The 25,838-nt window shown below is 41.6% G+C and overlaps 1 pseudogene; it reads right to left on the bottom strand.

Moving 5' to 3' along the window:
• Positions 1–21,869, bottom strand: part of LOC120964464 (uncharacterized) — a 30,846-nt pseudogene extending 8,977 nt beyond the window's left edge.
• Positions 21,870–25,838: the final 3,969 nt, after the last annotated feature.

The raw sequence follows: 25,838 nt of genomic DNA, 5'->3' as shown, positions 1-25,838 counted from the left end.
TTGTGTTTCAAAGGGCTACTACCGCCCTAGCGGTAGTACCGCTCCTTGGAGCGGTAGTACCGCTCGGTGCGGGCTGTGACCATAACGGTTGGATTTTTCCCCACCTATAAAAGGGGGTCTTCTTCCCCAATGAACCTTAACCTTTTAGCTCGTGTTCTTCCCCCATTGTTGAACTTCTTCGAGCTTGCTAAATCTTAATCCCTCCATGGATTCTTGCTAGTTTTTGAGGGAAAAGAGAGAGGAGATATAGATCCACATTTCCACCAATCACTTTCTCCTCTATGTGAGGGGAACCCCTTGGATCTAGATCTTGGAGTTCTTGGTGTTCTCCTTCTTGTTCTTCCTCTCTTTTTCCTCCCTAGCATTAGTTGCTTCGGTGGGATTTGAGAGAGAAGGACTTGGGCACTCCGTGTGCCCTTGCCATTGCATTTGGTGCATCGGTTTGAGTTCTCCACGGTGATACGTGGAAGTTACAAGTTGAGAAGCTTATTACTCTTGGGTGCTTGGTGCCCTTGAGCTTGTTCCTCTTGGGTGCTTCGGCGCCCTAGACGGTTGGTGGTGTTCGGAGCTCAATCATTGTGGTGTAAAGCTCCGGGCAAGCGTCGGGGTCTCCAATTAGGTTGTGGAGATCGCCCCGGGCAATTTGACGGGTACCGCTGACCGCCCCCAAGGGTTGCCAAAGTGTACGGGTTCGGTGACCGCCCCCAAGGGTTGCCATTTGTACGGGTTCGGTGACCGCCCTCAAGGGTCCCTTAGTGGAATCACGGCATCTTGCATTGTGCGAGGGCGTGAGGAGATTACGGTGGCCCTAGTGGCTTCTTGGGGAGCATTGTGCCTCCACACCGCTCCAAACGGAGATTAGCATCCGCAAGGGTGTGAACTTCGGGATACATCGTCGTCTCCGCGTGCCTCGGTTATCTCTTACCCGAGCCCCTTTACTTATGCACTTTACTTTGTGATAGCCATAGTGTTCCTTGTTATATATCTTGCTATCACATAGTTGTTTATCTTGCTTAGCATAACTTGTTGGTGCACATAGGTGAGCCTAGTTGTTTTAGGTTTTGTGCTTGACAAATTAACCGTTAGGTTTATTCCGCATTTGTTCAAGCCTAAACCGTAATTATTTTAAAGCGCCTATTCACCCCCCCCTCTAGGCGACATCCACGATCTTTCAATTGGTATCAGAGCCTCGTCTCTCTTTGTTAGGCTTTACCGCCTAGAGAGTAAAGATGTCGACTAGGGGATTAGGATTCTCTGACACTCTTAGTTTTGATGGCACAAATTTTGATGTTTGGGTAATTCACATGCTTAATCTCTTTAGGGTCATGGACCCAAATTTAGAGCGAATTGTAGATATGGGTTTTTCTCCTCCAAAGGATCCCCAAAGATTATCTTTAGAGGATGAGAAAAACTCTTATCTCAATGCTCAAGCTTCTAATGTGCTTTTCGATGCTTTGAGCAATGTAGTTATATTTCAACTCATGCCGTTCCGGGATGCTCATGAGTTGTGGACAAAGCTTCAAGATAAATATAGTGTGTCCAAGATTTGTGGGGATGATTGTTCTCCCTCCACCTCCGGCCGTGTTGCCTTCTCAACTTCTTCTACTTCACCTACATGTGGATTGCCACAACGTAATGCTAGGGTGAGGAGTGGTGGTCATTGCAATGATGATAGTGTGCTTGTTCTTGGTGATTCTTCATCACTATCTTATTGCAATGGTCCTTCTTTGGACTTTAACACTTTGAGCACCTTACATGTTCACATGCTCGTGTTGGTAGTCCTTGCATATCATGTAGAAATTGCTTGCTCAAATCTCATGATGATATGCTTGCTATGTCTTGTTTCCATGATAAAAATGTATCTATTTCCTCGAGTTGTTGTAACAATGTAGAGGAAACCCAACACTCCATGGAACAAGATGTGGTCTTGAACGGTGCTTCAAGGGATCCTACATCATCATCGATTGCTTTTTGCCTTATGGCTAAGGCTTCAAAGGTATCTCCCACTTTGAATCCCAATATATCTTGTGATGATATTGATGATGGCAAGAATGATGATGATGTTGATTATGATGAAGAGAATGATAATGTTGCCTCCTTAAAAATGAAAGGGGAAATGGTTTTTAAAGCTCTTCATAAAAATAAAATTGCTCGTTCCAACTTCATGGAAATTATGTCCATTGCCATTGAGGGCAAGAAGTATATTGAGGAGTTGGAATCTCATCTCGAGGAGCATGAGGTCACCATTGAGAAAATGGAAGCTCATGAGCGTGATTACGCTAATGAGATTGCGGACCTCTCTCAAGCTCTTGAACTTGAACAAACCACCAAGGAATCTCTTGAGGAGACTTTTGCTCTAGAATTATCTAGAGTGAGGGAATCTCGTGATAGAGCACTTGAGGTGGCCAATGATTTTGAAATTAAAAATGAGGGGCTTGAAGTTGCGCATGCTAAACTCCTTGAGGACTTTGAGCGCCTCGAAAATGGCTCAAGGGTCATTAAGAGTGAGCTCATCAAACTCACCGAGTCTCATGCTCAACTTAAAGCTTCATATTCAAAAGAGCTTGCGAAGTTGTCTTCTCCTCTTGTTGCTAATGATGATGCTTGTGCTACTAACTCTATCTCTTGTGAAGCATCCATATTGAAGGAGAATGTTGAGCTAAGGGCTCAACTTGAGTTGCTATCTAGCAATTATGGGATGTTGGAAGAAAATCATGTAAAGCTCACAAGCTCTTATGATGATCTTCTAGTATCCCATAATGTGCTAAAGTTAGCTCATGAGGCCATGATTGCTAAGGTAACATCTAGTGAGCCTCATGTGGATACTTGCACTACTTTTATTCAAAATGCTATATTGCCTTGTGCTAGTCCTCGCGATTCATCCATGCATAACATTGGTAAATCTTGTGATGAATTGCTTTCCTTGCCTTGTTGCTCTAAAGATGAAGCTTATACTTCCTCTAGTGCTTGTGTTGAGACTAACCATGTAGAGGAAATCAAAGAGCTCAAGGCCCAAGTCACTTCTTTGAAGAAAGATTTGGAAAAGTGTCATGAAGGGAATGCCACACTCAACAATATCTTGAGTGTACACAAATCCCCCAATGACAAAGGTGGACTTGGATTAAACTCCAATAAGAAGAAGAATTCCAAGAGCAACAACAAGAAGGGCCAAAAACAAGTCAAGAGTTCGGCCAAGATTATTTGCTTCAAGTGCAAAATTGAAGGGCACCATGTTAGATCTTGCCCATTGAAGAAGAAGGCCATTAGTGACAAGCAACAAGGGAAGCGGCTACAAGTGCATTCTCATGCTCAAACTCAAGTTGAAGAAAGGCCTCTTCCCAAGAAGACTCAAGCTAATGCTTCTCAAGTTGAGAAATCAAGTGAGAAGAAAGTGAAGAGTAGACGTTGCTACCTATGTCGTGAGAAAGGTCACCTCGCTTCTTCATGCACTAGTGGTAACTTATCCAACCCAATTATTATTGATGATGTCTATTCTCTTGGGAAGGATAAGGTTGGCAATGTGGTTTCCAAGTTTGTTGGTACTCAAAGTGGTTTGAAGCAAAGAACCATTTGGGTAGCCAAGCCTATTGTGACTAACCTCTTAGGACCCAACTTGGTTGGGGACCAACTAGCTCAAACTTGATCAATAGGTGTTGTTGGAGGGCATTGGAGACTTGGCTACTTTATGAAGAATTAAGGGGACTTCATCATTCTAATTGTCTCAAGCCAAGTCATTCGGATTATCAAGTTTCTATCTTATATCCAATGTTCCTCCTTGCGGTAACTTGTGCTTAAAGTGTTTACATTGATAGCTACTTACCCCTTTGCATGTTTGGTTTTGTTCCTTGCATGTGTTTGTATATGTTGTGCTTCCAACTTGATTATCTTGAGCAATCAAGTATGTGTGTGTTGGTTTGCACATCATGTATGTGTGTGCCATGCGTTGAGCCTTTTTGCATCTTGTTTATTTCTTAGTTGGCTCTTGTGAGAGATTAATGGAATATCCCATTATGGGGGAGTGATGTGCTTTGTGCACCTCACAATCCTATATATGTGTGTACATGAGTAATATCATCTAGTATTGATATTTCAAGATTATCTAGTCGCTATGTGGTATGTCTTCTCATGAGAAATTCAAATTCTAAATTGTCCATTAATTATCTCTTGTTGGATCGTTATTTTGCCTCTTGTTTATCTTTAATTGGTATCACATTATGGGGGAGTAATATGCTATGTGTATATTACTAGCCTAGAAAATGTGTACATTGGAGATATTGTCACCTAGAATTGATATTGTAAATTATCTTGTTCCTAGGTGGCATGTTAGCTCTACAAGTTGCAATTTGCTTTTTGAATGGTGTGAAGATGATGTCGGATATCCTTGCTATCTACCACTGGGAATTATTTCCAAATACTTCTTGTCTTTTGACAATTGGTACTCACTTATGTGTGGTAGAAATTATTGATCATCTTTACATTGACCTTTGCTTTTATTTGCTTTTTCTCTTGCCTAGGAATGTATCAACTCCCTTTGTCTTCCATACCACTTGTGGATCTTGTTAATTTCTTGATCTTGTCTAGTGTTTTCTAGATATAGTGAAAGTGGTGATCCCACCTTGTGCATTTTGTAATCAAATGCAAATTCTCTATAATGCACTAGTCTTGGGGGAGCTATCCTATTTTCTATAAAACACTCATCTTGCGGTCCTTATCAAGTGTGTGTTGGTGGACGGCAAGCCGTTTCTTTTTGGTACTTGTGCCATCATGAAACTTTGTAGAGAGCTTGGTTTGTTTGGAACCATCCTCTCTTTTGGGAGTTTGATATCATTTTGTGGGTTCCAATGGATATCTCATTCCTTGATGTATATTTTAATGATATCTTCCAAGTGATGATTTCTCCATTTGGTAGTCTTTTCACTTGGTATTTCCTTGTATTTTGGTATCGGTTCTTGGAAGTCTTGAGCATGCATATTAACTTCATGTAGTTTCCTTGGCATGCTTTCTCTCTTTGACCCAATATATAGGGAAAACTCCACCAAGTCTCAAATTGGATGAGATGTGCATGAATTTCATTTCCATATCTATATGCACATAATTATGTGGAGTTTGTCCTATGTATTGTTGGTGTTTCTAACTCTTTGGTCCCAATGAGTTTGGGTACCATTTTGTTTGTGTTGTTGTTCTAGGAACAATTGGAGATGCATTGGATGCTCGGATACTCACAAGGAAGGTGTTGTCACCATGTGCTTTTTGGAGTCAAGCTAGGATGATCAATGAACTACTCTGTACCTTCAATTGGTATCTACTTCATCCTTCCAATGTTAACTCGGTAACAAGTATCTTCATATACTTCATGCACACATTTCTTACATCAATCTTGTGTAGGTTGTATCATGGCATGTTATTCATTCTCTCTTGTGATACTTGTTCCCTTTCTCAAAGCATTTCAACAATGATCTCTTGTTGCTAGTTGTGATGTCTTTGATGGTTGTGTGTTAGGAATTCATTTATATACAATAAGACCATATCTAGCCATGTGCTATGCTTCCAAGCAAATATCTTATTGGTATATGTATGACGTCCTTTTGGATATCTTGTTCCTTCTTGTTGTAACTATTTCGGGTGTACATCCTTCTTTGTAGATATATATCATCATGATTTCATCTACCTAGAACCTTATACACTTGAGAGAAATTACATCCCTAGATGATATCCTTTCTTTCACGTCCACCTTGTCTCTCTTTTGTTATTTCTTTGGTGGCTCCGTGAAAGCTTTTGCCTTGAGTATGTGTCGTATCTCATTGCATGTTCATGCACTCTTGTGTGGTGAAGATTATTTTCCTCATGCTTATCTTTATGAGGCTTTTGCCATCTTAATTGGTATCCCTCGTCTTGATGAGGCTTTCTTCTTCTATCTTCACCACGGGTTGTCACAAGCATAGGTTCTCTATATGCTTATTAGTAAGCTTGTGAACCCATTTGCTAGTTGTGTGTGGGAATGATAGGCCTTGCACCATGTGCCTCATTCTTCCAAGACTATGTTGAGGCTTAATGCTCATCCGTACATTAGTCTTCTCAAGTGCTTTGCCATGACTCACATACATCATTTTGGTTGAGCCTACCCTTAAGTTGCCTCTTTTATATGTTGCTCAACCATTTGTTTGTTGCAAGTGCTAGGCTTTGTTTCCTATATGCTCACTTGCACTTGTCGTGAGGTTCTATTGATCTTGGGGGAGTGACGATCCTATTTTGTGCTCGTTGTATCCAGTTACAAAACTAAATTGTGCACAAATCATGGGGAGCTTCTCTAGTTTCTCTAGAACACTCCTTTGCTCATATCATAATTTATTTCATTCATGTGGCACGTAGGATCATTGGTCTAGTTGGCTCAATTGATATCAGTTGATTGCTTGCTTCAATTGGTATCTTTTGATTGCTTGTTTGCTTGTTAATCTCTATCTTATGTCTTTGTGGCATATCTTTCTTTTGTAAACTTTGGGCCTAAATATAGTTTGTTTTCCTCCTAGTATTTACCGTAAAACTTGTGTATTGCATTCCACTCTCTTGTTGAGAAATACACAAATTATGGAGGAACACAATTTATATTGGCCTTCTAAGCTTTTCTCCCATTTTGGCAATCGATGCCAACGGGGGAGAAGTTTCAGAGAGTTTTGTGGAGAAGTTTAGAGAATTCTCTCCTCTTGCTTTGGTTTTGTTCCTAAGCATTTGCATCTCTTACTCATGCATCATTGGTTGTTGCATTGCATGGTGATGCATAATTCCTTATATAAACTCTCTTGAAAGTGATTGTCATCAATTACCAAAATGTGGGAGATTGAAAGAACATGTGGTGCCCCCATGTTTGGTTTTGGTAATTGACGACAATCTGTATGGACTAATGGTTGCCTTGAGTTATATTTGAAGGTTATGTCCATAGGATTTTCTTGGAGTACATGTGTTGGTTTCAAGGAGAGATTGTGTTGACCAAGGTGCTATTAAGGAATTATCCAAAGATTGGTCATGTGAGAGTTGAGCTTATTGCAAGCATGTCTTGAAGAATAAGATTGTGTGATCATTCATGTTTACCTTCAAGACATCATCCAAATGAAGAGAGTTGGAAAGATTCTAGGTTGATCAAGACTAAGTCAAGAGTGAATCAAGTTGATCAACTCACAAAGCGTAGAAGATGTACCGAGAGGGATCAAGTGATCCCATGGTATGGTAAGCATTGTCCATTGTGCTTTGTGTACTAACCCATGGTCTATGTGAGAGTTCTATGTGGGGTTAGGTACGTGTTCATGGGCTTGCGTCAAGAGGAAGATATCACTCAACCCATGGAGAGGATGACATCAAGTGGTGATCGTCATCAAGATTGCCGTGTGCAAGTTCTAGTGGAGCATCACGAAGAGATCAAGTGCTTGAAGCTTGCCATCCATTGTGGTGACAATGGACTTGTGAAGATGTGCCGAAGAGTGGCTCACCCATAGTGGACTATGGGGGAGTAATAATCTAGTCTTCATCGAGCCAACACAATCAAGAAAGGTGGTCCAACTTGAGGGAGTCAAGATCGTCATCATCTAGCTCAAGTGGACCATGTGCAAGGCAAAGGTTTGCCCTTGATAGGTTTTCTATTTTACCGGTCTCATGGTGGTAGTTGGGAGACCGGGTTATAGGATCGATAGCCGTACTATCAAGGGGGCTCTCAAGTGAGTAGCTTGATCGTATCGTTCGTCGAGAGCTCAAACCATTGCATCCTTGCATCATGTTTCTTGGTTCTTGTTTGGTTCTCTTTGTGAGTCTTAGAGCTTATGGTCATCTTGATAACAAGCTTGAGTTCATCGAAAACGGAGTTTGCATGCGTCTTCTATGATGTTTTCGATGTTGGAGGTTTTACCGGTCTTATCCGAGGAAGGGTTCTCACCATTTTCTTTTGGGCCTTTTCTCATTTGCTTCTTATTGGTATTTCTATCAAGATTGTGTTAGCCCTTATCTCTAGCTTTCCAACAAACTTGGTTTCGTCGAATTCGGAGTCCGTTTGCAGAAGTTGTATCGGTTTTGGTGTTCTGAAAAGGCTACAGCGGTACTACCGCGGGCAAAAGCGGATGTAATTTTTTACTACCGCTCTTGGGAGCGGTACTACCGCTTGGAGCAGTACTACCGCGGCTACTTCCGTGGCTACTTCCGCTCGGGACCAAAAACTCGTCACAAGTCCAGCGGTGGTAGGCACGGATGTAATTGTTTAGTACCACTCGCAAGCAGTAGTACCGCTACCCTTAGCAGTACTACCGCAACGCGGTAGTACCGTGAGGTCAAGCGGTACTACTGCTCCGACGGTTCTTCTGGATTTTTTGCCTCCTCGCTGTTGTGTTTCAAAGGGCTACTACCGCCCTAGCGGTAGTACCGCTCCTTGGAGCGGTAGTACCGCTCGGTGCGGGCTGTGACCATAACGGTTGGATTTTTGCCCACCTATAAAAGGGGGTCTTCTTCCCCAATGAACCTTAACCTTTTAGCTCGTGTTCTTCCCCATTGTTGAACTTCTTCGAGCTTGCTAACTCTCAATCCCTCCATGGATTCTTGCTAGTTTTTGAGGGAAAAGAGAGAGGAGATCTAGATCCACATTTCCACCAATCACTTTCTCCTCTATGTGAGGGGAACCCCTTGGATCTAGATCTTGGAGTTCTTGGTGTTCTCCTTCTTGTTCTTCCTCTCTTTTTCCTCCCTAGCATTAGTTGCTTCGGTGGGATTTGAGAGAGAAGGACTTGGGCACTCCGTGTGCCCTTGCCATTGCATTTGGTGCATCGGTTTGAGTTCTCCACGGTGATACGTGGAAGTTACAAGTTGAGAAGCTTATTACTCTTGGGTGCTTGGTGCCCTTGAGCTTGTTCCTCTTGGGTGCTTCGGCGCCCTAGACGGTTGGTGGTGTTCGGAGCTCAATCATTGTGGTGTAAAGCTCCGGGCAAGCGTCGGGGTCTCCAATTAGGTTGTGGAGATCGCCCCGAGCAATTTGACGGGTACCGGTGACCGCCCCCAAGGGTTGCCAAAGTGTACGGGTTCGGTGACCGCCCCCAAGGGTTGCCATTTGTACGGGTTCGGTGACCGCCCTCAAGGGTCCCTTAGTGGAATCACGGCATCTTGCATTGTGCAAGGGCGTGAGGAGATTACGGTGGCCCTAGTGGCTTCTTGGGGAGCATTGTGCCTCCACACTGCTCCAAACGGAGATTAGCATCCGCAAGGGTGTGAACTTCGGGATACATCGTCGTCTCCGCGTGCCTCGGTTATCTCTTACCCGAGCCCCTTTACTTATGCACTTTACTTTGTGATAGCCGTAGTGTTCCTTGTTATATATCTTGCTATCACATAGTTGTTTAGTTTGCTTAGCATAACTTGTTGGTGCACATAGGTGAGCCTAGTTGTTTTAGGTTTTGTGCTTGACAAATTAACCGTTAGGTTTATTCCGCATTTGTTCAAGCCGAAACCGTAATTATTTTAAAGCGCCTATTCACCCCCTCCCCCCCTCTAGGCGACATCCATGATCTTTCAGAAGGATGGAAGAAGAAAAGGTAAGTCATGACTCTCTTCATAACTATTGATTGATTTTTATGTGGAGAAGGAAGGTTCGGAGATATATTAGTCAAGTAGTCAATCAGATTTTTCCTTAAATTCCGTTATTTGGTTCCTTAAAATTCATTATTTTATTTCCTAAAACAAATTGCATTGATGGGAGGAATCGGTTGATTTAGGTAAGTTAGAAATGTTAGACTTGTGATCTTTCTACCTTAGGAAAGTGTTGGTTTACAAGGAAAGAGTGCAGAGGAAAATAAACTGGTAGAAAAGGGGTGGTGAGAGGTGAGATGGAAAAAAACCAGACGGGAAAAATCGGACGAAAGTGGGAGACGAAAAATAACCGACTACCCTACCAACTGAGACATTAGGACTAAAAATAGGTGTTTTTATTCTGTTGTGAAACTATATACAATATTAAGAAAAACAATTGTCTACATTTGGCCTTCCGACCGGGCGGACCAAATGCGTCAGCCGCATTGGACGCACTGCCTACGCATCCGCAAAAGAGGCTAGACCGCGCCCCTTTGCCCGAACCAAACGGACAAAGGAATAGACGTCTGTTTGGGGTCGCCCATTGGAGTTGGCCTAACTGTTAAGTCCAGAAGAAGGGACTAAATACAGGAGTACAGTTGGCGCATTACAGTATCTAACATTGACAAGACCTAACATATCTTTCGCTCATTATAAGGTTTGTCAATTTTTGCATGCTCCTACTTCTCTGCATTGGATAGCTGTAAAGAGAATAATAAGATATATCCAAGGGAGTGCTGAAATAGGTCTCAAGATATGTAAGTCTCCTTCAACAGCAGTAAGTACATTTTCTGATGCAGATTGGGCTGGATGTCCAGATGATAGGAGATCAACTGGAGGTTTTGCAATCTTCTTTGGATCAAATCTTGTATCCTGGAATGCAAAGAAAGAGGCCACAGTCTCACGCTCTAACACTCAAGCAGAGTATAAATCTCTGGCAAATGCAACTGCTGAGGGATACGTCTCCAACGTATCTATAATTTATGAAGTATTCATGCTATTATACTATCCTTCTAGGATGTTTTATACGCATTTATATGATATTTTATATGATTTTTGGGACTAACCTATTAACCTAGAGCCCAGTGCCAATTTCTATTTTCTCCTTGTTTTAGAGTATCGCGGAAAAGGAAAACTAAACGGAGTCCAATTGACGTGCCACTTGACGGGGATCATTTTTGGACCAGAAGAAGCCCACAGAGTACCAGAAGCAGGCCAGAAGAGTCCCGGGCTGCCCACGAGGGTGGGGGCGCGCCCACCCCCCTAGGGCGCGCCCCCTGCCTCGTGGACAGCCCGGAAACCCCCCTGACGTGAAATCAATGCAAAACTCTTCTATATATACCCAAACATCCAGAAAGAAACCTAGATCGGAAGTTCCGCCGCCGCAAGCCTCTGTAGCCACGAGAAGTCAATCTAGGCCCTCTCCGGCACCCTGCCGGAGGGGGCCATCATCACCGGTGGCCATGGAGGAGTATCCCGGAGGGGCCATCATCACCATGAAGGCCAAGGACCAGAGGGTGGAGGCCATGGAGGAAGAAGCACAAGGGGGAGAACCTCTCCTCCTCTCTTCCGGTGGCGTCGGAGTGCCATCGGGAGGGGAATCATCGCCGCGGTGATCGTCTTCATCAACATCACCATCATCATCACCATCCTCATCTATTTTACGCGGTCCACTCTCCCGCACCCCGCTGTAATCCCTACTTGAACATGGTGCTTTATGCCACATATTATGATCCAATGATGTGTTGCCATCCTATGATGTTTTGAGTAGATATCCTTTGTCTTTGGGTTGATTGATGATCTAGATTGGTACGAGTTGTATGTTTTATTTTGGTGCTGTCCTATGATGCCCTCCGTGTCGCGCAAGCGTGAGGGATTCCCGCTGTAGGGTGTTGCAATACGTTCATGATTCGCTTATAGTGGGTTGGTGAGTGACTGAAACACAAACCCTAGTAAGAGGGATTGTTGCGTATGGGAATAAAGAGGACTTGATGCTTTAATGCTATGGTTGGGTTTTACCTTAATGATCTTTAGTAGTTGCGGATGCTTGCTAGAGTTCCAATCATAAGTGCATATGATCCAAGTAGAGAAAGTATGTTAGCTTATGCCTCTCCCTCATATGCAATTGCAATGACGACTATCGGTCTTGTTAACAATTGCCTAGGACAATTCCGCACACCGATCCACCATTATTCCACACTCGCTATTTATAATATTTAGTAATATATTCTAACTTTATGATAACAGCACCTACTTTTATATTTTAGCTCTCCGATATCATACAAAGTTATCCTCTTCATACCCACAACATAGTTTTATTTCTCGTTGCTAGTTGGAAGCAAACGTTCGGTGTACGTAGAGTCGTATCAGTGGCAGATAGGGCTTGAGAGAATATTGATCTTACCTTTAGCTCCTTGTGGGTTCGACACTCCATACTTATCACTTCCACCTTTGGAAATTGCTACGATGATTCCTTGCACTTGGGGATTATCAAGCTCTTTTCTGGCACCGTTGCCGGGGAGCAATAGCGTGGGGTTGATATTCTCGTGTGTGCTTGTTTGCTTTCTTCACTAAGTAGATTTTGTTTTTCCTTTTTGTTTCTTTTTAGTTGTGGGTGAAACATACAAAAAAAATTAAAAGAATGAAAATACAAAAAAAATTACTTGCCTCTCATGCCTACAAAGTTTTTCAAAAGGAGAAGCGATTGGAAAGTTATGCATTGAAGAAGTGAGGGTCGACCTTGAGCACTTGTGTTCATGCTCACGGAAACAATGTAGAATTTTTCATGGAAGTTTCTCTGTAAATAATTATCCCCTTGTATATATCCATTGTATTATAAAAATAATGTGCCAAGCTTTGGTTTTAGGATGATTAGATTGCTTGTTTACTATGTGCAGAACAAAAACAGAAACTTTGGCTGTAGTGCATGAATTTACAATTTTTACTGGAGAGTCAAATGGGTCTGAAATTTTTTTCACATTACTTCTGTACAAATTTTGCAAATTTTCAAATTTATTTCATAATTTGAGGAGTTACAGAAGTTTACCAAACTTCCAGATTACTACAGACTGTCCTGTTTAAGACAGATTCTGTTTTTGATGCATTGCTTGCTTGTTTTGATGAAACTATCGATTTCTATCAGTGGATTAAGCCATGTAAAAGTTATATTACAGTAGCTACAATACAAAAACAACATATGAATTGGTTTGCAACAGTACTTATAGTAGTGATTTGCTTTGCTATACTAACGGATCTCACAAAGTTTTTGTTAAGTTTTTGTGGATGAAGTGTTCGAAGAACGAGGAGTTACCGATGTGAGAATAATAAAGAGAGTCAAGAGTTCAATCTTGGGGATTCCCAAGGCATCCCAAGTAAATATTTCAAAGGATACTCAAGCATCTAAGCTTGGGGATGCCCCGGTTGGCATCCCATCTTTCTTCTTCAACAAATATCGGTATACATCGGTTTTTGTTGTGTTCACATGATTTGTGTCCTTTGTGTTTTTCTTTTTCTTTTAGAACCATGCTAGTATGAGATGTCCCTTCATCAATTTATATAATACTTCATGTGCTTCACTTATATCTTTTAAGTACGATCTTATAGAATTACTCTTTGTGCTTCACTTAAATCTTTTGATTATGGTTTTATAGAATGCTTCGTGTGCTTCACTTATATATTTTGAGCTTGGATATTGGTTAGTCTATGTTAATTGTAGAATGCTCCATGAACTTCACTTATATCTTTTGGAGTATGAATAATACTATCATTTAAAGTGGGTTTGGAAGAGTGTCAACTTTAGGAATTAGTGATCCCACTATCTTGGAGGGTGTTGCATCTTAGTGTGATATTTATGAAAGTGGATTTGGAAGAGTGTCAACTTTAGCTAGTAATGATTCCACTATTTCGGAAGAGGTTCCAATTGAGTATGAGAACAAAGTTGCTATCCATGATGCTACTGAAAATTATTATGAGGGAGGAATACATGCTTGTAGGAGTTGCAATAATATCAAGTTTCCTCTCTATGTGCTTAAAGTTTTGAAGTTATACTTGTTTTGCCTTCCTATGCTAGTTGATTGTTGTTCTTATAAATTGTGTGCTCACAAAATCCCTAGGCATAGGAAGTAGGTTATATTTAAATGTGCTAGTCATATTCTTCAAGATGCTCTCTTTGTGCTTCAATTCCTATCTTTTATGTGAGCATCATTGAAATCATCATGCCTAGCTAAAAGGCATTAAAGAAAAGCGTTGTTGGGAGACAACCCAATATTTACCCTTGCTGTTTTTGTGTGTCTACATGATTAAACTACTGTAGTGATCATGTTATATAGCTTTTGTTTCAATAAAGTGCCAAGTAAGACCTTTGGGAAGACTTGGGTGAAAGTTAATGTGATCTTGCTGTAAAAAACAGAAACTTTGCGCTCACGAGAATAGATGTCATTTTTTACAGATGAGTGATTTTGAGTTGATTCTTTTTGCAGAAGATTAATATACAAATTCCTCACGTCCACCAATTAATTTCATAATTTTTGGAGTAGCAGAAGTATGGTTATTGTTCAGATCATTACAGACTGTTCTGTTTCTGACAGATTCTGTTTTCATTGCATAGTTTGCTTGTTTTCTAGTTTCTATGGCTTATATTTCTCAATATAATTTGTAGAAATGATATGGTACAGTAGGCATTGTGTGAGAACAATTATGAACCTTGTCTTAGACAGTACCAAAGTGAATGGTTTACTCTTTATCATACTAACCTATCTCACAAAGTTTGGTTAAGTTTTGTGTGATTGAAGTTTTCAAGTTTTGGGTGAGATATCGATATGAGGAGAATAAGGAGTGGAAAGAACCTAAGCTTGGGGATGCCCAAGGCACCCCAAGGCAATATTCAAGGAATACTCAAGTACCTAAGCTTGGGGATGCCCCGGAAGGCATCCCCTCTTTCGTCTTCAAGACTATCGGTATACCTTACTCGGAGCTATATTTTTATTCGTCACATGATATGTGTTTTGCTTGGAGCATATTTTCAATTTTACTTGCTGCTTGAATAAAATCATTGGATCTGAAATATTGAATGAAAAAGAATCCTCCCATGGCTAGTTAATTATTTGACTACTCAGTGTTCTTCACTCATAATCTTTTGGAGTAGTTTGTCATTTACTCGTGTGCTTCACGTATATCCTATGAGTAAATGGTTGAATAAATTGAATGTCATAAACCTGAATTTATATATTTTTCATATGCTTATAACATGGGGAGTAATAACTTCACACATAATAAGTATAGGTAGTAAACTTATTGAAAGTTAGCAAACGTAGAATTGGTCACTTCAACAATTCATGAAAGAATATTGACGGAAGAGAGGTTTCACATATAAATATACTATCTTGGACATCTTTTATGATTGGGAGCACTCATTAAAATATGACATGCTAAAGAGTTGATGTTGGACAAGGAAGACAACATAATGGGTTATGTTTTCTTATATCTGAAATAAAGTATATTTTCATGGATCATCCAACATGTTGAGCTTGCCTTTCCCCCTCATGCTAGCCAAATTCTTTGCACCAAGTAGAGATACTACTTGTGCTTCCAAATATCCTTAAAACCAGTTTTGCCATGAGAGTCCACCATATTTACCTATGGATTGAGTAAGATCCTTCAAGTAAGTTGTCATCGGTGCAAGCAATAAAAATTGCTCTCTAAATATGTATGATTGATTGGTGTGGAGGAAATAAGCTTTATACGATCTTGTGATGTGGAAGAAATAAAAGCGACGGACTGCATAATAATGGTCCATATCACAAGTGGCAATATAAAGTGACATTCTTTCGCATTAAGATTTTGTGCATCCAACCCTGAAAGCGCATGGCAACCTCTGCTTCCCTCTATGAAGGGCCTATCTTTTACTTTTATCTTCTACCTTATGCAAGAGTCTTGGTGATCTTCACCTTTCCTTTTTACATTTTATCCTTTGGCAAGTATAGGATGTTGGAAGGATCCTGATATATATATCTAATTGGATGTAAGTTAGCATGAGCTATTATTGTTGACATTACCCTTGAGGTAAAAGGTTGGGAGGCGAAACTATAAGCCCCTATCTTTCTCTGTGTCCGATTAAAACTCCATAACCACAAGTATTGCATGAGTGTTAGCAATTGTGAAAGATTAAATGATAGTTGAGTATGTGGAGTTTGCTAAATCAAAGCTCTGACATAGACTCTTCCTGAAAATAAGATGAATTGCAATTGTTTGATGACTGAGAATATTGTTTGTTAGTTTTCAAGAAAGTTTATGATCTATACTTTAAGCATGTGATTTGCTTGTTACTTGATCATGAAAAGTTTTATGAGATGAGCTATTGTTATGACATGTAATGATGCTAGAAAAAGTGATTGGAATTATCATTGATCAAACTTAAGCACTTGCTAGCATTCACACTTCATAAATTGTTTCTTTTATCATTTACCTACTCGAGGACGAGCAGCAATTAAGCTTGGGGATGCTGATACGTCTCCAACGTATCAATAATTTATGAAGTATTCATGCTATTATACTATCCTTCTAGGATGTTTTATATGCATTTATATGATATTTTATATGATTTTTGGGACTAACCTATTAACCTAGAGCCCAGTGCCAGTTTCTGTTTTCTCCTTGTTTTAGAGTATCGCAGAAAAGGAAAACTAAACGGAGTCCAATTGACGTGCCACTTGATGGAGATCATTTTTGGACCAGAAGAAGCCCACGGAGTACCAGAAGCAGGCCAGAAGAGTCCCGGGCTGCCCACGAGGGTGGGGGCGCGCCCACCTAGGGCGCGCCCCCTGCCTCGTGGACTGCCCGGAAACCCCCCTGACGTGAAATCAAGGCAAAACTCTTCTATATATACCCAAACTTCCAGAAAGAAACCTAGATCGGACGTTCCTCCGCCGCAAGCCTCTGTAGCCACGAGAAGTCAATCTAGGCCCTCTCCGGCACCCTGCCGGAGGAGGCCATCATCACCGGTGGCCATGGAGGAGTATCCCGGAGGGGCCATCATCACCATGAAGGCCAAGGACCAGAGGGTGGAGGCCATGGAGTAAGAAGCACAAGGGGGAGAACCTCTCCTCCTCTCTTCCGGTGGCGCCGGAGTGCCATCGGGAGGGGAATCATCGCCGCGGTGATCGTCTTCATCAACATCACCATCATCATCACCATCCTCATCTCTTTTACGCGGTCCACTCTCCCGCACCCCGCTGTAATCCCTACTTGAACATGGTGCTTTATGCCACATATTATGATCCAATGATGTGTTGCCATCCTATGATGTTTTGAGTAGATATCCTTTGTCTTTGGGTTGATTGATGATCTAGATTGGTACGAGTTGTATGTTTTATTTTGGTGCTGTCCTATGGTGCCCTCCATGTCGCGCAAGCGTGAGGGATTCCCGATGTAGGGTGTTGCAATACATTCATGATTCGCTTATAGTGGGTTGGTGAGTGACTGAAACATAAACCCTAGTAAGAGGGATTGTTGCGTATGGGAATAAAGAAGACTTGATGCTTTAATGCTATGGTTGGGTTTTACCTTAATGATCTTTAGTAGTTGCGGATGCTTGCTAGAGTTCCAATCATAAGTGCATATGATCCAAGTAGAGAAAGTATGTTAGCTTATGCCTCTCCCTCATATGCAATTGCAATGACGACTATCGGTCTTGTTAACAATTGCCTAGGACAATTCCGCACACCGATCCACCATTATTCCACACGCGCTATTTATAATATTTAGTAATATATTCTAACTTTATGATAACAGCACCTACTTTTATATTTTAGCTCTCCGATATCATACAAAGTTATCCTCTTCATACCCACAACATAGTTTTATTTCTCGTTGCTAGTTGGAAGCAAACGTTCGGTGTACGTAGAGTCGTATCAGTGGCAGATAGGGCTTGAGAGAATATTGATCTTACCTTTAGCTCCTTGTGGGTTCGACACTCCATACTTATCACTTCCACCTTTGGAAATTGCTACGATGATTCCTTGCACTTGGGGATTATCACTGAGGTAATGTGGATAGAAACTCTACTCGATGAGTTGGGTATTGGAAGATCACACATGTCATGTTTATGGCGTGACAACCTTGTGGCAACATGCCTTTCTGCAAATCCCGTGTTTCACGGAAGAACAAAACACATAGAGATTGACTATCATTTCGTCCGAGAAAGAGTTGCACAAAAATTGTTGGACATTCGATTTATTCCAACAGGAGACCAAGTTGCAGATGGATTCACCAAGCCCCTTCAAGTCAGACAACTACAAGCCTTCAAGCATAATCTAAACCTTGATACGTTAAGATTAAGGGAGGATGTTAAAAGGTAGGCTAGTAGTTGTGTAAACGTGACATGTTGTCACGTATATTGTATGCGTGAGCTGTAAAGAGATAGCGCAGGTTGTTAGCATAGGATTAGCCTTCTCTTGTATAGCTTGGAGTAGGGGCAAAGTCTGGCAACAACCTGCGCATGATGTACTTGATCCTCTGTGTATTTAACACGAATGCGTCCCTGCCAGGAAGGCATACGCTTCCACACTTTTTCCTTCTTCTTACATTTCGGGTCATTCTTCTGAGCGATCAGTTCCTCTACCGAAACCTATTGTATCCTTCATAAGTGGGTTCTAGCCTAAGAAATAATCCTATATACATAAGAAGTTGATCCCCACTATACTATTTATCTCAACATGCACACATGCCACATCATCAAAGGCCCACCACTAGATGCATGAGAGAGAAAAAGCATTATTAGTTGACCTCATGCACACCTTTCATCTCACCACACATGCCACCTCATCAAAAGTCCACTCAACATGCATAATTTTTTTCTATTACGTTGTACCACCTATATTCAAAATATTTTCTGACTACATAATAATCAAATACAATATGTAATATTTATTTTCAGCTTTAGTTCATATATTAGTAATTCAACGATGAAAGCATCATACAATCAAATCACTAAAATATATTGCAATCGATTCACGCAGCAACGTGCGAGGTATTCTCTAGTTTATTAAGTTCATTTGTTCAGCAGTCTTGCAAAAAAGTACAGTGAACAAGAAGCTTGCACTTTTTCAATTTGATGATCATTTCAATGGCGTTACCCCTATTAGGCTAAGTCAAAGCACTAGCAGGACTGATGAACATCAGGTAACCTTTTATAGGGTCTCCAATTTTTATTTTTTTTGTAATTTGCAGTATGGTATATTCTGAATTATTCCTGTGTACAAGAAAGAAGTAGCAGATGATCTGCAATTGTACCATGGTAAAATATACTGATGTTGGTGTTTCTTTTCAACATCTTACAATTCTTTATCCATTTGGTCCATTGTAGTATGGTATAATAACATTCAGTTTCAAAAATATTATCTTAGAGAGCCTCATGGTATCACGTGATGGCCGTGGATCTGAGTGGCCGAGGTCACGGTTAATCAACCAGGACTAGAGGTGCATCTTGGAGATATAATAAATCTAAATTCGATTGAACAAACATATAGATTCAGTTAAAAGACGATGGTCCACACCGAGATATAATAAATCCCCCCACTTTTGCCCAGTACTTAATAATGTATATTGACATACATATATGCCCAAAAAGGTATGCATAATTAGATCATTATTAGTCAAAACAATATCATCAGCCAGATCTTGGACCTGGCCGATACAAACACGTGTATAGACCAAAACTGAATTTATCAAAGATGAGATAGAGACTCCATAGCATGCAAAGCTAGCAGCATGACCAACTTCATCGAGCAACAAGAGAACGGCAGTTGGGAGGGATCAGGCAACAACGGCAACGGAGCATCATCCAGCAGAAGTAACACATATACCGGGAGCGGCAGTGTACTTCACATCTTCAGGTTGAGGGGAACATCTAGTCTTGTGGCTTTCCTTTGCTTCACAGTGTTTAGCAAGGCGAGCACAATGTTGGAATCACTATAGTAATCATAGTCATCAATAAATTTATTTTTTAACAATTAATACTATAAAGAATTTTTTTCTACCTTAATCTGTTTACTTATTGTTTCCTCAATGATGTCTCCATCTCTTTAATTCTGCTTGACCAAACACAACAAAAGATACCAATATAGTTATCTACAACTACAAATTTCATGTTGTAGCCGTAATTTAATTATGACATCCTCATGGCTTAAATCTTCAAAACAAATAACAATCACTATGAAATAAATTCAGACATAAACTTATTTCGGGTGCAACTCTTGCGCCACTGACCAAACTCAAATACGATACTGTTGGAAAGCTACAAACATATCCTATAACTTCCTTTTTGCCTCAACTCAAAATATGCAGAAATTTACGCCTGAGTGCATTGATTTGTATAAAATTATCTGGATGAACCCCATCAAGTGCCTCTTGGAATATCTCTTTGATCTAAGTAGGGTAAACCAATCAGCAATGTGAAAACAAAAGGAGTATGAGCTCCCAATTATATGTTACAAACCTGTTTCTCAAACTTAGTATAATCATCATCCTCAACCACGCTATTCTCAGAATCATTGTCACGGTCTGCTTCAGATGGACGGTTGTTCAAGTCATCTTCTGATCCTTCTTCATCTTCAAAAGAAACAGGATGATGCAACTCTTGAATTTTTTCTTTAGGAATCGGAGAAACTGATTGCCTCCAGTCCTCCTGAATCCCAGTATCACCACTTGCCCATATGTAACCAAGGACACCAGAGGTACCTGCCTAAGCAATATCATAGACAGTAACCACAGATGATTATAAGATCAAGACATGACAAATGTATCAGGAGGGTGCATGTATGTAACCATGACAACAAAAGTAACGCCAAGCACACATTGCAGAATTCACTGCACCAAACTAAGAATAGAGGAATACCTCAGATGCCCCTAAGTCATGATGTTCAGATATGATGATTGGGTAGTCGGCATTACTCTTCGTGCTGGAAAAGGCTGCAATACAGAAAGCGAGTTTGCTAAGTAAAACATGAGTGATACAAGAATAAATTGAAAAGACATGTATGAACAATAATAGAAATTTTAGGGCATGCATACTTACATGGACTATCTGTAACTACATAATTGGTGTCAGCATACTCAAATTCCTCATCACTATCTTCATTTGAAGGCTTCTCAGGTAGTGACACTTTTGAATAGGCAGGGACAACAACATTCTTTCCAAGTTTAATCTGAAAAGATGCAAATAAGAATGTAATCAATATCTGAAATGTTGCTGGATAGAAATATGAAAAAGTGTTGTTATATTATTTACAAGAATCAAATATTACATACCTATAGACCTAAATGACAGGCAAAAATTCATGCCCAAAAATCACAGATTAAAACAGTCCATGTACCTTAAACAAAGCATTTTAATAATACTATGAATTAATATTCTTCACTCCAAATTAAACATATTGATTTGATAAATTCATCTAGATTTTGAATAATGAATCAAGGAACGATATCAAACGAGGTACAGAAATAAATCTTTATTGCGGCTCCTCATAGTATGCAACTACGCATACCTTATGCCTTAAATTCCATGCGTGTGAAGTTTCATTACAAAGTTACCAAAGGATAACGCATCAGGCACGTAGGGTATGTCCATCTTTGTATTATATCTTTGGTCACCGCATCATAGCTCCTGAAATTATCTATTCTTGTAGCATAGCTGGAGCGTATTTCATGAGTATTGGTTTTTTACCGCATAATCTAGTCTTGCGGCATAGCTGGAGCGTATTTCATGAGTCTAGATTTTTTACTCCATAATCTGAAAGGATTGGCATGCCGTTTGATTGTTACAGAAGAGACATGATAGCAGAGATGGCACTCATAATAATAAAAAGTAAATCTGCACACAATCAGACCAAGAAATTATTTCCTGGGATTATGCAATCAGATCAAGCAACGAGAAAAATAGAAAGAAAGGGGCCTCACAGTTCTTTCCATGCTACATCATCCGGGGTGTGGTTATCGGTGAAGAAGAACGCAGCTTGAGCGGCGCACTCGCGAACGCCCCTAAGATGGCTCTCGCAGCCTACGCCGTCGTCATCGCCGGGAATAAGGCGTCATAGACACGTAGGCAGGACGGCCGACCAACATCGATCTGGCAGCGACCATAGTCCTCACCGCCGACCTCGCCGGACGTGCACTCCAACACAAGGAGGACATTCGCACTGTGGAGTTGGCCATGGCCACCTCCTTGTCCCGGTGGCCTGCACCTTCGCAGGCGGGAGCCGGCGCACCACAAGGAAGCCCATCACGCCATCAGATAGGGGTGGAGTCTTAAACAGGGGAGAATGCCGGGGTTGGACGAACTCCAGGATGGAAACGGCAGCGGAGACGTCAGTGCATTGCCACGGGCAGGAGAGGCGGTGTGGGAAGGCGCGTGGGGGAAGGCTGGAGGCGGCGCGGTGCGGGGAGGCGGCGTGGGGGGAAGGCGGGAAGTAGAAGAGAAGACAATAAAGATTCATAGATTGGACGGGAAGGATGGAAGAAGAAAAGGTAAGTCATGACTCTCTTCATAACTATTGATTGATTTTTATTTGGAGAAGGAAGGTTCGGATATATATCAGTCAAGTAGTCAATCGGATTTTTCCTTAAATTCCGTTATTTGGTTCCTTAAAATTCATTATTTTATTTCCTAAAACAAATTGCATTGATGGGAGGAATCGGTTGATTTAGGTAAGTTACAAAAGTTAGACTTGTGATCTTTTCTACCTTAGGAAAGTGTGGTTTACAAGGAAAGAGTGCAGAGGAAAATAAACTGGTAGAAAAGGAGTGGTGAGGGGTGAGATGGAAAAAAAACCAGACGGGAAAAATCGGACGAAAGTGGGAGACGAAAAATAACCGACTACCCTACCAACTGAGACATTAGGAGTAAAAATAGGTGGTTTTATTCTGTTGTGAAACTATATACAATATTAAGAACAAAAATTGTCTACATTTGGCCTTCCGACCGGGCGGACCAAATGCGTCAGCCGCATTGGACGCACTGCCTACGCGTCCGCAAAAGAGGCTAGACTGTGCCCCTTTGCCCGAACCAAACGGACAAAGGAATAGACGTCTGTTTGGGGTCGCCCGTTGGAGTTGGCCTAACTGTTAAGTCCGGAAGAAGGGACTAAATACAGGAGTACAGTTGGTGCATTACAGTATCTAACATTGACAAGACCTGACATATCTTTCGCTGATTATAAGGTCTGTCAATTTTTGCATGCTCCTACTTCTCTGCATTGGACAGCTATAAAGAGAATAATAAGATATATCCAAGGGAGTGCTGAAATAGGTCTCAAGATATGCAAGTCTCCTTCAACAGCAGTAAGTACATTTTCTGATGCAGATTGGGCTGGATGTCCAGATGACAGGAGATCAACTGGAGGTTTTGCAATCTTCTTTGGATCAAATCTTGTATCCTGGAATGCAAAGAAACAGGCCACAGTCTCACGCTCTAACACTGAAGCAGAGTATAAATCTCTGGCAAATGCAACTGCTGAGGTAATGTGGATAGAAACTCTACTCGATGAGTTGGGTATTGGAAGATCACACATGTCATGTTTATGGCGTGACAATCTTGTGGCAACATGCCTTTCTGCAAATCCCGTGTTTCACGGAAGAACAAAACACATAGAGATTGACTATCATTTCGTCCGAGAAAGAGTTGCACAAAAATTGTTGGACATTCGATTTATTCCAACAGGAGACCAAGTTGCAGATGGATTCACCAAGCCCCTTCAAGTCAGACAACTACAAGCCTTCAAGCATAATCTAAAACTTGATACGTTAAGATTAAGGGAGGATGTTAAAAGGTAGGCTAGTAGTTGTGTAAACGTGACATGCTGTCACATATATTGTATGCGTGAGCTGTAAAGAGATAGTGCAGGTTGTTAGCATAGGATTAGCCTTCTCTTGTATAGCTTGGAGTAGGGGCAAAGTCTGGCAACAACCTGCGCATGATGTACTTGATCCTCTGTGTATTTAACACGAATGCGTCCCTGCCAGGAAGGTGAAGGAAATATGCCTTAGAGGCAATAATAAAGTATTATTTATTTCCTTGTATCATGATAAATGTTTATTATTCATGCTAGAATTGTATTAACCGGAAACATAATACATGTGTGAATATATAGACAAACAGAGTGTCACTAGTATGCCTCTACTTGACTAGCTCGTTGATCAAAGATGGTTATGTTTCCTAGCCATAGACATAAGTTGTCATTTGATTAACGAGATCACCTCATTAGGAGAATGACGTGATTGACTTGACCCATTCCGTTAGCTTAGCACTCGATCGTTTAGTATGTTGCTTTTGGTTTCTTCATGACTTATACATGTTCCTATGACTATGAGATTATGCAACTCCCGTTTACCGGAGGAACACTTTGTGTGCTACCAAACGTCACAACGTAAATGGGTGATTATAAAGGTGCTCTACATGTGTCTCCAAAGGTACTTGTTGGGTTGGCGTATTTCGAGATTAGGATTTGTCACTCCAATTGTCGGAGAGGTATCTCTGGGCCCACTCGGTAATGCACATCACTATAAGCCTTGCAAGCATTGTGACTAATGAGTTAGTTGCAGGATGATGTGTTACGGAACGAGTAAAGAGACTTGCCGGTAACGAGATTGAACTAGGTATCGAGATACCGACGATCAAATCTCGGGCAAGTAAACATACCGGTGACAAAGGGAACAACGTATGTTGTTATGCGGTCTGACCGATAAAGATCTTCGTAGAATATGTGGGAGCCAATATGGGCATCCAGGTCCCGCTATTGGTTATTGACCGGAGACATGTCTCGGTCATGTCTACATAGTTCTCGAACCCGTAGGGTCCGCACGCTTAACGTTACGATGACAGTTTTATTGAGTTTTGATGTACCGAAGGAGTTCGGAGTCCCGGATGAGATCGGGGATATGACGAGGAGTCTCGAAATGGTCGAGACGTAAAGATCGATATATTGGACGACTATATTCGGACTTCGGAAAGGTTCCGAGTGATTCGGGTATTTTTCGGAGTACCGGAGAGTTACGGGAATTCGTATTGGGCCTTAATGGGCCATACGGGAAAGGAGAGAAAGGCCTCAAAAGGTGGCCGCACCCCTCCCCATGGTCTGGTCCGAATTGGACTAGGGAAGGGGGGCGCACCCTTCCTTCTTTCTCCTTCCCCCTTCCCTTCTCCTACTCCCACAAGGAAAGGAGGAGTCCTACTCCCGGTGGGAGTAGGACTCCCCCCTATGGCGCGCCTCTCCCCTTGGCCGGCTGCCTCCCCCTTGCTCCTTTATATACGGGGGCAGGGGGCACCCCAGAGACACAACAATTGATCCTTGAGATCTCTTAGCCGTGTGCGGTGCCCCCCTCCACCATATTACACCTCGATAATACCGTTGCGGAGCTTAGGCGAAGCCCTGCGTCGGTGGAACATCATCATCGTCACCACGCCGTTGTGCTGACGAAACTCTCCCTCAACACTCGGCTGGATCGGAGTTCGAGGGACGTCATCGAGCTGAACGTGTGTAGAACTCGGAGGTGCCGTACATTCGGTACTTGATCGGTCGGATCGTGAAGACGTACGACTACATCAACCGCGTTGTGATAACGCTTCTGCTGTCGGTCTACGAGGGTACGTGGACAACACTCTCCCCTCTCGTTGCTATGCATCACCATGATCTTGCGTGTGCGTAGGAAATTTTTTGAAATTACTACGTTCCCCAACATTGGCATCCGAGCCTGGTTTTATGCGTTGATGCTATGCACGAGTAGAACACAAGTGAGTTGTGGGCGATATAAGTCATACTGCTTACCAGCATGTCATACTTTGGTTCAGCGGTATTGTGAGATGAAGCGGCCCGGATCGACATTACGCGTACGCTTACGCGAGACTGGTTTCACCGTTGCGAGCACTCGTTGCTTAAAGGTGACCGGCGGGTGTCTGTCTCTCTCACTTTAGTTGAACCGAGTGTGGCTACGCCCGGTCCTTGCGAAGGTTAAAACAGCACCAACTTGACAAACTATCGTTGTGGTTTTGATGCGTAGGTAAGAACGGTTCTTGCTAAGCCCGTAGCAGCCACGTAAAATATGCAACAACAAAGTAGAGGACGTCTAACTTGTTTTTGCAGGGCATGTTGTGATGTGATATGGTCAAGGCATGATGCTATATTTTATTGTATGAGATGATCATGTTTTGTAACCGAGTTATCGGCAACTGGCAGGAGCCATATGGTTGTCGCTTT

The sequence above is a fragment of the Aegilops tauschii genome, chromosome 5 (genome assembly GCF_002575655.3).
Source record: "Aegilops tauschii subsp. strangulata cultivar AL8/78 chromosome 5, Aet v6.0, whole genome shotgun sequence".
NCBI lineage: Eukaryota > Viridiplantae > Streptophyta > Magnoliopsida > Poales > Poaceae > Aegilops > Aegilops tauschii.
Note: the sequence above shows the minus strand (reverse complement) of the source record. Positions and strands in the feature narration are given on the sequence as shown.